This window comes from Bubalus bubalis, chromosome 6, assembly GCF_019923935.1.
Source record: "Bubalus bubalis isolate 160015118507 breed Murrah chromosome 6, NDDB_SH_1, whole genome shotgun sequence".
Classification (NCBI taxonomy): Eukaryota; Metazoa; Chordata; class Mammalia; order Artiodactyla; family Bovidae; genus Bubalus; species Bubalus bubalis.
In genome coordinates, this window is record NC_059162.1 from 19,419,091 (window position 1) to 19,432,854 (window position 13,764).

The window sequence follows — 13,764 nt, forward strand, 5'->3', positions numbered from 1 at the left end:
GGCTTCCAGAATCTAGAAAGGTTTAGGGTAAAAATAGCTTTTAAAAGCTCTTCACTTAATGCTACTTGACTGAAATGTCTCTTGAGGTACAGTGAGTGCCATTTTGATGCCTTTGTTCCAATGACAGTCGTTGGTGCCATTGGGCCTCACCATCTGGCCTATAGAATGAGGTTATCCTCTTGATTAGGTATAAGCCTTGGGTGGAAAGTGTGGAGACTCTCAAAATTTTCGCAGGAAGTCCAGGGAAGTATTTCCTTTGGAAACCCCATCGTTCTCACCAAAATTTAGGGATTGCTTCTAAAGCTAATTATTTTTCATTTCATTTTTTAAATTATTTATTTATTTGCAGGCCCAGACAAACTTGACTAGAAAAGAAGCCCGGGCAAGAGTTAGGATGAGTCCATGACGTGCCACGCACTCCAACCAATTGAAAAACCACAAAAGGGGGCGGGCGGAAGTGACGAGCCGTATCCCTCCGCGGAGCGAGAGGGTCGGTGGGGGGAGTCGGCGTCTCTCTCCCCCGCGCCAGCTCCCGTACACGGAGCCGCATTCCTTGGCCCCCCCGCCCCCCTCCCTCGGGGCCCCCCCCGCCCCCCTCGGGAAAAAATCCACCCCAAATCACTCGAACCCGAGGGAGGTTTCCTTTCACCCTCGAGGAGACGAGATTTCAACGGTTCCCTCTTCTCCGTCTCCCCCCCAAGCCCCCGTCCCCTCCCCTGCTCCCACCCCCTTCTCCCGGCGCCGGGTGCAAGGTCCCTTTAAGGCGACGGCGCCTTCCTCGGGTCAGACTACCGGCGGCGACGACCACGGGAGGTGAGTGAGCGAGCGAGCCTTCCCTCTCCCCACCCCCTTCTCCCGGGGGTTCCGTTATCTTTTTGCTCGGCGAGACGTTCCGAGGCGAGACAATGAGAGGGGGATGGGGCGGGAACGCGAGGAGTGGGGGCGGGGGCCCGGTGGCGCGCGCCCCCGCCCCCCTCGAGTGGCGGCGCGGTCCGCGGTGGCAGCCGGCGTGGGGTGCGGCGCGCGGGCGCGTGTGTGAGTGCGTGCGGCCCGGGAGCCGCGGGAGTCGCGCGGCGGGCCGGGCCGGGGAGGCCCCTGTCTGCCTGACGGCCGCCCCCGCCCCCCGGCGCCCGCCGCGGCGCGCGCGCGCACTCGCGCCCCACGGTCCCGCACACACCCGACGTCCACACGCACACCCGGCGCGAGGCGTCTCGGAGGAGTGGGCGGGCGCGGGTGCGGGCGGCGGCCCGCTGGGGAAGGGGCGGAGGCGCGGGCGGTGGCGAGACGGCGGGGCGCGGCGGGAGGGGCGGGCGAGGGGGCGAGGCCGCGCCGGGGAGGCCGGCGGGCCGACGTCCCCTGGGGGTGGGGGTGGTGCTCGGCCCTCCCCCGCCACCCCCGCCGGGGAACTAGTGGGGCGCTCTTTTTGAGCGCGGGGAGGAAAATGAGTGATTGCTTAGCCGCTCCCTTGTGTTATGTAATCCCGTCTATAGCACATCCGAAGCCTTAGAGCGCTGCAGTTAGTTTACAAAGTCTCCTCCCCTGGCTCTAAAATTTCTTCGGGATGGCGCCGTGATTTATAAAATGGGATGGGGCGGAAAAAGCTTATTTTCGTATGGTTATATCCTGCCGCGGTGGGCGCCATGTTTATCCCAGGGACTATTTTCTCTAGATTCTTAGCACCTTCTGAAAAGGAGGGATATCGTTGATCCACCTGCTTTTTCTGCTTTCGCAAGTTGTCCTGCTTTCTCTCCCGTCAGACGCGGGATTCCTTCAAACTGTTAATAATACTGAGCGTTTCTCTGCTTGTCTAGGACATTTTCAGCTCAGAAAAAGGTAGAGCTGGAAGGAGTCTTGTAAGACATTTAGTCCAAATTTCTTTTTCGAGATGGAAACTGAGATACAGGTGTCCTGTCTCGGAATAGCCGTCATTCTATTGCAGACTGTGGCCCAGCCCTCTGCACTCCTTTAGACACCTCCCACCTCGGCGCAAAACCCCACAGACGTGCAGTTTGACTTTCAAAGGAATTTTTCCATCTAGATGAAGGGAAACGGCGGGGGCGGAGGGCTGCTTCTTGGCAAACGGCGTTAAATTTTGAGCTCCGTTGCTTTTGGCTCTGGGATTTGGATTCTGAGTTTGAACTACTTAGCACAGTCGGTCTTAACTTCAGGATGCATAAAAAGTACCTTGCAGGTCGCTAAAAGTGCTGTTTGCGGGATACCTCAGCTCCAAGCTTATTTGGATGGGATGCTGAGGGGGGTATATCGTCTCTACGTTTTTAATCTGCAGTCCTTCGGCTGAGATAGATTAAGGTAACCACCATATTAAGAGTTATGGTTCTAGCATAAAGGTGCTCACACTATCATCTTCGAATGATTAAGTGGCAATCTATGCTCTTGATTTCCTCCCCTTTCTACATTATGGTTGTAATGTACCAGCTATGCTGAAGTATCTAAAGCTAAAGGAACCTGACAGAGTAGAGTCTCTTGGGATGAACATGATTTTGTGTCCACCCCACCTTGAACCAGTGGTAAAATCTGGAAAAGCAGTTCCCAAAATGTGGCCTTCTAATTCCTGGGGTTCCCCTCAGGCCCTCTCAGGAGAGCTACGAGGTGGTAACTGTTTTCAAAATAATACTAAGACCCTGGTTAGCTTTTTCGCTGGCATTTGCACTGATGGTCCAAAGGCAACACTTGATAAAACTGCTGTGGGAAACAACTACTATACTTACTTGAGAATGTCTTTGATGAAGCAGTAAATTAAATTTCAACCCTTCGGTACACGTATTTTTAATTTAAGAATCCGTGACCAAATGGGAGATGTGCATAAACCACTGATACTGCCTGCTGAGGTAAATCTTTGTCATAAGGAAAGGCACTTGTGAGATTTAGCTGCGAGTTGCATGTTTCCTGGACCAGCATTTTTACTTGGAAAGAGCGACTGACAAACTGCAGTTTTTCACACTTGAGTGTTTGCCAGTGTTTTCTTGAAAGCAAATGAAGTGAGCTTGTCACTTCAAGGAAAACAATTGACAGTATTTGTTCTCAGTGATAAAAATTTGAGAGTGAAAATTAGAATTTTTAAAAATTTGATATCTCAAGTTTAACAACTTATGGTACTTAAAAGACTTTCCTTGCAAGTCATTGTTAATGACTGATTTTTTAAAATATATTTTATGGTGAAATGTGTCGAGATTTGGCAGATAGGCATAACTCAGTAAATCTGTATTTTCAAATGACTTTTGCATAACTCAAGTCACTGTGAGTAGTCTTCAAAATTCAACATACACTGAAGGAGTTTAACATAACTTTCATCAGTAGGGTTTCAGATTCCAATATCCAGCTATTGTTTAAGAGACTATTATTTGTCTAGTTTTAGTACTGTCTCCATACACACAACTATCTGAAAAGGTTTTTAGAATGCTTTTCCCTTTTTCTCTCTGTGACAGCAGATCTTCATTATATACACAACCAAAACAACATAGAACAGGAGGCTGAAGGCTGAAGGCAGAAGCAGCTTTGAGAGTCAAACTGCCTTCTATTAACCTAGACGTGAGAGATTTCCAAAAGTAAAACAACATCATTTCACTGTTTTGGGTAAAAATAGTCATTTTTAATTGAAAAATGTTTATATATTTTAATTATGTTATCATGTAATGGGTTTGTTTTTTATTGTACTGATAAATATTTAAACTTTTTACGTTTTAATTTCTAAAGTAAATATCAAAAGATCTTTTCCACATTAATAAAAGCTCTTTAAGATCTTTAATAATTTTAAGAATGTGAAGGGGTTCTGAGACCAGAAACTGGGTCTGTCCTATCCTCTGCTCCTGAGATCATCCATATCTGTCTCCCATTTAGAAACTTGTGGAGAGTTCAGAAATGTTAGTTGGAGTTAATAGTGGAAGAGGCAGTGAATTGGGAGAGAGTTGCAGAGCAAAAAAGCTTAGTAAATTTACCAGACCAGCTGTAACCTTGGGCAAGTTACTTAAACTCTCTAAACTTCATTTGACCTCATCTATAAAGTGTATTGCTGCTGCTGCTGCTAAGTCGCTTTAGTCGTGTCCGACTCTGTGCGACCCCATAGAAGGCAGCCCACCAGGCTCCCCGGTCCCTGGGATTCTCCAGGCAAGAACACTGGAGTGGGCTGCCGTTTCCTTCTGCAGTGCGTGAAAGTGAAAAGTGAAAGTGAAGTCGCTCAGTCGGGTCCGACTCCTAGCGACCCCACGGATTGCGGCCTACCAGGCTCCTCCATCCATGGGATTTGCCAGGCAAGAGTACTGGAGTGCAATCCCAGGGATGGGGGAGCCTGGTGGGCTGCCGTCTATGGGGTCGCACAGAGTCAGACACAACTGAAGCGACTTAGCAGCAGCAGCAGCATAAAGTGTATTACTTAGGACATAGTTAGGAGAATTCATTGTGATAATGAATGTAAAGTGCATAATAATGCCTGGTATTATATGACAGTAAAATAAAACATATTCCAAATGATGTTTCGTCTTTTTTCTCCATATATGTCTTTTTGTTGTAAGTGGAGATCTCTGATTTAAATTGCAGTTCCTAGAACTGGTGGTGTCTTTGTCATAGTATCAGTATGATAAGACTTTGATAGATTCTTTGGCAGTGTGGTTTGTGATAATAAACCATATCCACAAAAACATTTTTACATGTAACTCGGGAGGAGAGGAGAAGGAAATAACATTTTGCTAGCTTTGGCAGAGTTAAATTGAGTAGAAATGGAATTTAGACGACATGTCAATGAATTTTTCTTGGGAGAGAAACTGAATATTGAACCCTTTAAAAATGGGAAACTTAACTGCTCACTTCAGTTGTTCGGTAGAGGGCTTATAATGAATATATATGGATTCTTGATAGGAAGTTTGCTGCCAGATAAGTAGAAGTATTTTATGTTTAAGAATATTAGATTATTAAGAGTATTTAAGAACCCATTGTGAAAGTTATATGTGAGGTTCCACAATAGTTCTGTGAGGGATGGACTGGGTAAATAAAAGTTGCTTGCTACAAGTTCAACAATAATTTGTTTCGTAGCCATACTAAGTATTCAGCCCTATAGATTTTCTGGAATTAATCCCTTTTAAAGGAAAAAAATTGAGGTAACTTGACGTTTGTTGTTTTCAGCCACTAAGTTGTGTCCGTATTCTTTGCGACCCCATAGTGATGGCACCCCACTCCAGTACTCTCGCCTGGAAAATCCCATGGACGGAGGAGCCTGGTGGGCAGCAGTCCATGGGGTCACTAGGAGTCGGACACGACTGAGCGACTTCACTTTCACGCATTGGAGAAGGAAGTGGCAACCCACTCCAGTGTTCTTGCCTGGAGAATCCCAGGGACTGGGGAGCGAGCCTGGTGGGCTGCCGTCTATGGGGTCGCACAGAGTCGGACGTGACTGAAGCGACTTAGCAGCAGCAGCAGACTGCAGCATGCCAGATTCCCCTGTTTTTCACTGTTTTGTGGAGTTAGCTCAAATTCATGTCCATTAAGTCAATGATGCTATCTAACCACCTCATCCTGTGCTGCCCCCCCTTCTCCTTTTGCCTTCAACTTGAATACAAATGCAAATTGATTTGAGGATTATGTTTATTTCTCACCCAGGAGCAAGAGAGAGTAGTATTCTAAATTTTTTGTTTTTAAAACATTTTTTTCTGTTCCACATGTTCTTTTTATCTTGATTTATGGATGGGTATGCACTAGCAGTGAATTGAAAATGTTAGGTACTGAATTTTTCATTCCTGGAACTTACTTTAGTGCTATAAAAGAATCAGACATAGGAATCCAGAGCTTCAAAAGCCAAATCTGTCTGGAGAGTTTTGGTAGAAAACAGATGTTTTCTTAATCTCACTTGAGATGAAGATAGGTAAACCTTTCTGCCCATTAAATACCTCAGAAGTACACTGACCGTTGTAACTGAGGGATTCTTTTTGCTGCTTGTAAATAAGATTGCATAGTCTCTTTGTATCTTGCTTTTCAGTTATATAGGTTTTTACTCATTAGCTGATTTTATAGGACCATATTTGCCAGCATTTAAGGTAACTGCAGTCCTCCCTCGAAACGTATGTATCTGGTACACCCATATTATGGTGGAAAGATGAATGCCAGAGACTTAAAATCACTAGTAGTCCTGTGTAAGTTGTAGTGTTGAGTAAAATGTACTGAGTACACGGAAGTCATGTTACCAGTGAGATTACTACCACAGAACAGAGAAACCACATAGTTACCAAGATGTCAGATGATCAAGATGTCTTGATAAATGGAAGATGGCAATGTTCTCTCATCTTGCAGTACCTCCTTGGTAATCTGTATACCCCAACTTGGTTTTATTTTTTCTAGTATTATTTAATTATTGTGAAATATATTAAGAAATATGTATATATAATGTATGTGAAAATTACTCCTAGAAATGAAAACAAGTTAACAGAAAATTCAACCCACAAGGCTACCAGTTTGATTTAATTAATAGCAAAAATGGAAAAGGAATATAGAGGTATAAAATGTCACAACCAAAAGATGATTAGGTAGTTTTCCCCTGTTTTTTTCTTTTTTTTAAATTGCAGCTTTATTGAGGTGTAACTGACATAAAATTGTAGGATATTAAAGTGTACATCATGGTAATTTCATACATAAATATTGTGAACCTATTCCCCCATTCAGTTAACACACCCATTACCTCACATATTTAGGTTGTGTATGTGTGAACATTTAAGTTCTGTTCTCTTAGTGGATCTCAGTTACACAGTGTTACCAACTGTAGCCACCATATTTTGCATTAGATTCTCAGACCTTATTCAAGAAAATTTCATGCATGTAAAAAAAGGTGAAAGAATACAAGGAGAGTCTACAATGAACCCACCACCTAGACTCAGTGATTTTTAACACTCTGGCATATTTGATGTCTATAAGAAAACACCAAAATATATATTTGCTGAACCACCTGAAAGTCATGATACTTCCACTGAACATTGCATGCATTTGCTAAGAATAAATACATTTTCCTCCATAACTAATACTGTTATCCTTTCTAAGAAAAGTAAAATTCTCAAATATAATCTTATATCTAGTCTATTTTTAAATGTTCCAGTTGTCCCCAATATGTCATTTATACCTTTTTTATGAACCAGAATCCAGTGAAGTTTTCACGTGTTGCATTTTGTCATATCTCTTTAGTTTCTTTCAGTCTGGTTTAGTCTTCTCTGTGTGTGTGCATGTGTGTAATTGTGGGTGTGTGCTTGACAGTTTTAGTGTGTTGGCAGTTTTATAAAGTATTCTGTATTCTGCATTTGTCTGATTATTTTGTTTTAAAATGTCCCACTTTCTGGATTTATCTCATTATTTCCCTGTGGTACTACTTATTCTATTGCTATACTTCCTAAAAATTGCAGTTCAATTTAAGTGCTAGATTTGATTGAGGTTACATATTATTGTCAATAGCTTTTATTTGTTTTGTGTTTTTTTTGTTCTAACAAAAGAACAGCTGACGACAGGTAAAGTTTGGATTATCGGCTCACATTTTTATTTTTCTATTTAGACTTATTATTGTCATAACCTTTGGCTTTGAGATATAGAGCTACTTCTGTAATTTTAAGTTCAAGCACAATAAGACTTTGAGAAAGACCATAGTAATAAGTTTGCATCATGTCATTTTGGTTCGCCACCCTCTGAGAAAATGATCTGAAAGTTGAAGAGGCAAGAAGAATTGATATATTTAGCAAAAGCAACCCATAGAGGAATAGAATAGTAAAGAGGTCAAAACCAGAAATTTTCAAAATGGAGATTTGGGGAGTTTGGGAAATTATTTTCACAAGGATTATTTACCACAGTTAATTCTGATAATGGGGATTACTGATAGTAACCATAAATTTAGAGAACTAACATCATAGTGCTGTGCTAAAGTTTTCTAAGGAGAAATTATATACTTAGGCGGGAACAAGCTCTTTGATGGGCAGATCATTATAGGGTGAAACAAAACTAGATTTATATGAGCTTTATAAAAATGTTTTTATTGTGTAAGGTGTAACCATTTGAATAATTCATGGGAATCTTGTGCTCATCTTTTCTGTTGCAGAGAGGATAAATTATTTTAAAAAGAAATGAGAAAATTAACATAAAGTAAATCAACTATGGGCTTCCCTTGTGGCTCAGCTAGTAAAGAATCTGCTGGGATTCTTTGAAGAAGAATTGCTGGGAAAGATTGAAGGTGGGAGGAGAAGGGGACAACAGAGGATGAAATGGGTGGATGGCATCACTGACTCAGTGGACATGAGTTCAAGTAAGCTCTGGGAGTTGGTGATGGACAGGGAAGCCTGGCGTGCTGAAGTCCACGGAATCTCAAAGAGTTGGACACGACCAAGCGACTGAACTGAATACAACTGTACTTCAGTTTAAAAAGAAAAATGAGCGTTCTTTATGCATAGAATGTGAGGTGATTTTTTTAAAATTTCTGCTTCAGAACATGGATTCAGTTTGCTCAGGGCTTAGTCTTGGCAGTGTTAACATTTTGGGCCTGGTAAGTCCCTGGCTGTCTCGTGCATGGTAGGATGTGTAATAGCACCCCTGGCCACTTGTCTCTAGATAGATGCCAGCAGCACCCTTCCCCAGCCCCACCCCTGGTGTGAGTACCAATAGTGTCTCCAGACATTGCCAGATGTCTTCTGGGGGCAGATTATCCCTGTTTGAATGTTACTGAGTTGGATAAAAGCCACTGGCATATGTAGATTCCTTAATGATCTGGATCTCCTTTTATATAATCTATGTGCAGCTGTTGAACATAGTTACCTTCTGTAGATATGTTGCACAGTTTGGACTGTTTTTACTATATGTTGAAGAACACTGGAATATGATGACATTTTTTTAGCTCTATTGGAAATTTTATTGAAAGTAGAAAGCAGCTCTTCATTTGTAAGTCAAGTATAGGTCTTTGCTTTATTTCATCCCCCTCCCACCTCCCAATTTGCTTGAAAAAGAACCTTATTAGCTATGTGTTGTGGATAAAGTTTGTGTTAGGAGTACTTAAAAGTTTTGTTTAAAATTGTCTGGAGTGATCTGTTTATATCTTGGCATTCACGAAAAGACAGTCTTTTAAATAGTTACTGAGAACTATATTCATTATTTCAGTACCTGTAAGGGAAAAGAATCTGAAAAAGAACATCTGTAGGTATAACTGAATCACATTGCTGTACACCTGAAACTGACACATTGTAAATCAGTTTTTTTCAGTTTAACAAGAAAGACATGGTTCCTGCCCACTCAAATATTTCTGGTAGTTAAGGGAAGAATGTTAAATTGAATTATCTTATGTTAGTTAAATATGAATGTTCCTATTGTTCCAGCGTATCAGCTAAGAGCCTGAAACTTCAAGGATCAAAGGAGCTAAGCAACTTCACATTATAAAGTAAGTTGCAGAGACTTCCCTGGTGGTCCATCAGTGAGGAATCTGTGCTTCTAATTCAGGGTTCAATCTCTAGTCCGGGAGCTAAGATCCCATATGCCTTATAGCATGACTATAAATTAATAAATAAATAACAAGGCCGTCTCTGCAGGACTTGTAAATTGGGAAAGTCAGAAGCTACTTATCCTAGTGTTTGGAAAAGTGGCCAGACATACACTTACCATATGACCCAGAAATTCCTCTCAGGTTACTTATCCAAAAGAATGAAAACATATGCACATACAGAGACTTGTGCCCAAATGTTCATAGCAGATTTATTCATAATAACCTGAAAAATTGAAAACGACTATCTGCCAACATGTGGATGGATAAACAAATGATAACTTCTCCATAAATGAAGCACTGCTGCTGCTGCTGCTGCTGCTAAGTCTCTTCAGTCGTGTCCGACTCTGTGCGACCCCATAGACGGCAGCCCACCAGGCTGCCCTGTCCCTGGGATTCTCCAGGCAAGAACACTGGAGTGGGTTGCCATTTCCTTCTCCAATGCATGAAAGGGAAAAGTGAAAGTGAAGTCGCTCAGTTGTGTCCGACTCTTCGCGAGCCCATGGTCTGCAGCCCACCAGGCTCCTCCGTCCATGGGATTTTCCAGGCAAGAGTACTGGAGTGGGGTGCCATTGCCTTCTCCAATGAAGCACTACTCAGTGATAAAAAATAAACTGCTTAAAAATTCCACAAAACCTAGATGATTGTGTTAAGGTAATGAAGGCAGACTCAAAAAAAAAAGTTACTTGCTAAAGGACTTGATTAAAATCTGTATGTTGTGTCCTCTTTGATTCTTCTTAAAAAAAAATTTTTTTTTTAACTAGATGTGAATTCTACCAGTAAGGAAAATGATGTCGGCATCTTGTGAAGGGGAAGGGAAAGGTTTGGAAAAGAGTGAAAGTACTGAGAATTAATAAATATAAGTTTAAAAGATTGAAACATCTCAGGAATCTCAGGAGAAGATAGAATTTTAAGGTTCTAAGACAAGGATTATTTGTAGATGTGGAATTTTTTTTTTTTCCCCAAATGACACAGAAGCAAATAGAAGGTAGCTGACTAAGAGTTGGGGATTAATGTGGAAATAATTTCATGTTTACAATGAGCAGAGAAACCCCTAGCATCTAGACTGTGATCTTGGAGTATCATTCTGTAACAGAAGGAATCAGGGTTCCTTGGGAAATTGATGATTCTTGATATGGGGCAGGAATGTAGGAGATGAGCCTGGAACTTTTTATTTATCCCAGAGCCAGAATTTTACCAAACACTACTAAGCATGGTGTCACAAGAACTCAGGAGCTGACCGAGAAGTTCCAGTGAGCAAAATGGGACACTTTGAATATCAATAAGGTTAACTGCTGTGGATCAAAGCACATCAAATGATTAAATCTGTACTGTGATATAATGATAGTTTAAGAACAAGCTTATTGGTCACTTTGAAGAAATGCTAGTGAAACAGATTATTATTTTGAAAACCGGTAAATAAAGAGAAGCAAGATGGAAAGAATCAAGACTTCTATATGAACTGCACCACTGGGTAACCAGATGGTAGATATGTTTTTGTTTTTTTAAATCAGAGTGTTTCAGTTAACAAATGAAAAGGAAATTATAGATTTAGACTGACTATATCTAGGCATTGAGCCTGGATGGGAGGGTTCCTGATGGAACAAAATCCTGCCCTTAAGAGTAGTCTTATTGGGGGAGAGGGGAATGTTAAACCTGTATCTAATCATGCCTGTAGATCCAGCTTATCAAGATCTAGAAATTAAGAGACCTAATAAATCTATCAAATAATCATAATATGTAGACCTTATTTGACTCCAAATCAAAGCCAACTTTAAGAAATATGATGTTTAATGAAGACATGGAAGCAACCTAAATGTCTTATCAACAGAGAAGTAAATAAGATGTGATACATGTGTACAATGGAATACTACTCAGCCATGAAAAGGAATGAAATAATGCCATTTGCTGCAACATGCATAGACCTGAAGATTATAATACTGAGTGAAGTCAGACAGAGAAAGACAAATACAGAATATCACTTATACCTGGAATCTTAAAAAAGGATACAAATGAACTTATTTACAAAACAGAAACAGGCTCACAGACTTCAAAAACAAATTTATGAAATTCTTTGGTGATACAGTGGGTAAGAATCCACCTGCCAATGCAGAGGACACCGGTTTCATCTCTGGTTTGAGAAGATTCCACGTGTCACAGAAAAACTAAGCCTGTGCCCCACAATTACTGAGCCATTGGGTTCTATGAGCCTGTCTTCTGCAACAAAAGAAGCCACCACAGTGAGAAGCCTGCACACCTAAACCAGAGAGTAGCCCCTCCTCTCCACAACTAGCGAAAGTGAGGACGCAGCAATGAAGATGCAGAGCAACCAAATAAATAAAGAAAAAGAAAAAAGCAAATGTATGGTTACCAAAGGGGAAAGGTGGAGGGAGGGATAAATTAGGAGATAAATTGGGATTAACATATACACAATACTGTGTAGCTAGACAAAACCAATAAAAAAAAAAATCGATAATCAACAAGGACCTGCTGTTTAGCACAGCAAACTGTACTCAGTATTCTGTAATAAGCAATATGGGAAAAGAATCTGGAAAAGAATGGATATAAGAACGTGTGTAACTGAATCCTTTCGCTGTACACCGGAAACTAATACAATATTGTAAATCATACTCCAATAACAGTATTTGAGGGGCTTCCCCAGTGGTCAAGAATCTGCCTGCCAGTTCAGGGGCATTCGATCCCTGATCCAGGATGATCCCACATGCCAAAGAGCAACTAAACCCATGTAACGCAACTGCTGAGCCCACGCACTGTGGGTCCGTGCTCTTGGACGTGAGAAGCCACCGCAGTGAGAAGCGCACACTGCAGCCAAGAGTAGCCCCTGCTCAGCTCAGCTAGAGAAGCCCACGTGCAGCAGTGAAGGTCCAGTGCAGCCAAAAATAAATAAATCTTTAAAAAAAAATTACGGTATTTGAGAGAATTTGAGATTTTAGTGTTGCCTGTACATTTGATATTGAGACTATAAATCTTTTAGGCGTGTTAATGGTACTATGACTTGTTTATTTGATTAATTTTTAACTTAGCTGAGGGGCTCGCAGGATCTTAGTTCCCCAGCCAAGGATCAAATCCTGCCCTGGTAGTGAAAGCGCCAGATCCTAATCACTGGACTGCCAAGGAATTCTCTGTGATTTTTTTTTTTTTTTTAAATACATGCTCTTTCAAGTCCTTACCTTTTAGAGATAGGTAATATATTTCAGGTGGCGCAGTGGTAAAGAATCCATGTGCCAGTGCTGGAGACACGGGCTCAATCCTTGGGTCAAGAAGATTCCCCTGAGTAGGAAATGGCAACCCATTCCAGTATTCTTGCCTGGAAAATTCCATGGACAGAGCATGGCTACAGTAAAAAAGAGTTGGACATGACTGAGAGCATACAACACACAAAATATTTAGGAATGGGATATTAGGAATTAGTTTCAAAATAATATGAAGGAAAGAGGGCATGCATGAAATAAGATTGGTTGATACTTTAAAAAATTATTTTTGGGCTGTGCTGGGTATTCTTTGCTGTGCACAGGCTTTCTCTAGTTGCAGCAAGCAGGGGCTACTCCCTAATTGCAGTGTGCAGACTTCTCGTTGTGGTAGCTTGTTTTGTTGTGGAGTGTGGGAGCAGCTAGTTATGGCTCATGGGCTTAGTTGCTTCGGGGCGTGCAGGATCTTCCTGGACCAGGAATTGAACCAGTGTCCCAGCATAGCAAGGTGGATTCTTAACCACTGGACCACCAGGAAAGCCTGGTTGAAAATGTTTAAACCGGGGTTATGGATATATGTCTACGTGTGTGTGTGTGTGTGTGTGTGTGTGTGTGTGTGTGTGTGTTTGCCCCAATCAAGGATCCATCCTGGGCCCCCTATAGTCAAGCAGAGTCCTCACGCAGTGGACTGCCAGTGAGTTCCCTACTCTTGTATATAAAGTTTATATCTTATTTGAAGAACAGCAGAAAAGGAATCCCTAGAGTAGTGATTCAGAGATTCATAGTTGAAATATGATGGGGGTTTGCCCCTTTACTTGGCTACAGTGTGATCCTCAAATTTACTGCCTGTCCAGTTTTTCCTCTTGATGGAGCATGGTGTTCCCTACATGCTGGCCTTTAATTTCCAAAATTCACATTTTTACCTGGCACCTTTTAATGAAAATGTTTCAACTTGAACATAACTTTGTTTTTTAGTGTGAAATACATGCCAAGCCTATGAGTACATTTATCCTTTATAGCAAAATAATAGAGAAAATTTATAGATATTTTTTT

The 13,764-nt window shown here is 41.7% G+C and overlaps 1 protein-coding gene across 8 annotated transcripts in view; it reads left to right on the forward strand.

The window, feature by feature from the left end:
- The first annotated feature begins 579 nt into the window (after positions 1-579).
- Positions 580-13,764, forward strand: part of POGZ (pogo transposable element derived with ZNF domain) — a 47,394-nt gene continuing 34,209 nt past the window's right edge. For 3 of the 8 annotated variants that reach the window (XM_025287850.2, XM_025287853.2, XM_025287855.2), the window contains exon 1: positions 581-813. The gene's annotated coding sequence lies outside the window, so the exon portion shown is untranslated. Of the gene's footprint in view, positions 814-2,973; positions 3,595-9,335; positions 9,404-13,764 lie in introns of those variants that run through there. The other 5 variants (XM_025287848.2, XM_025287851.2, XM_025287852.2 and 2 more) reach the window with 4 other exon arrangements.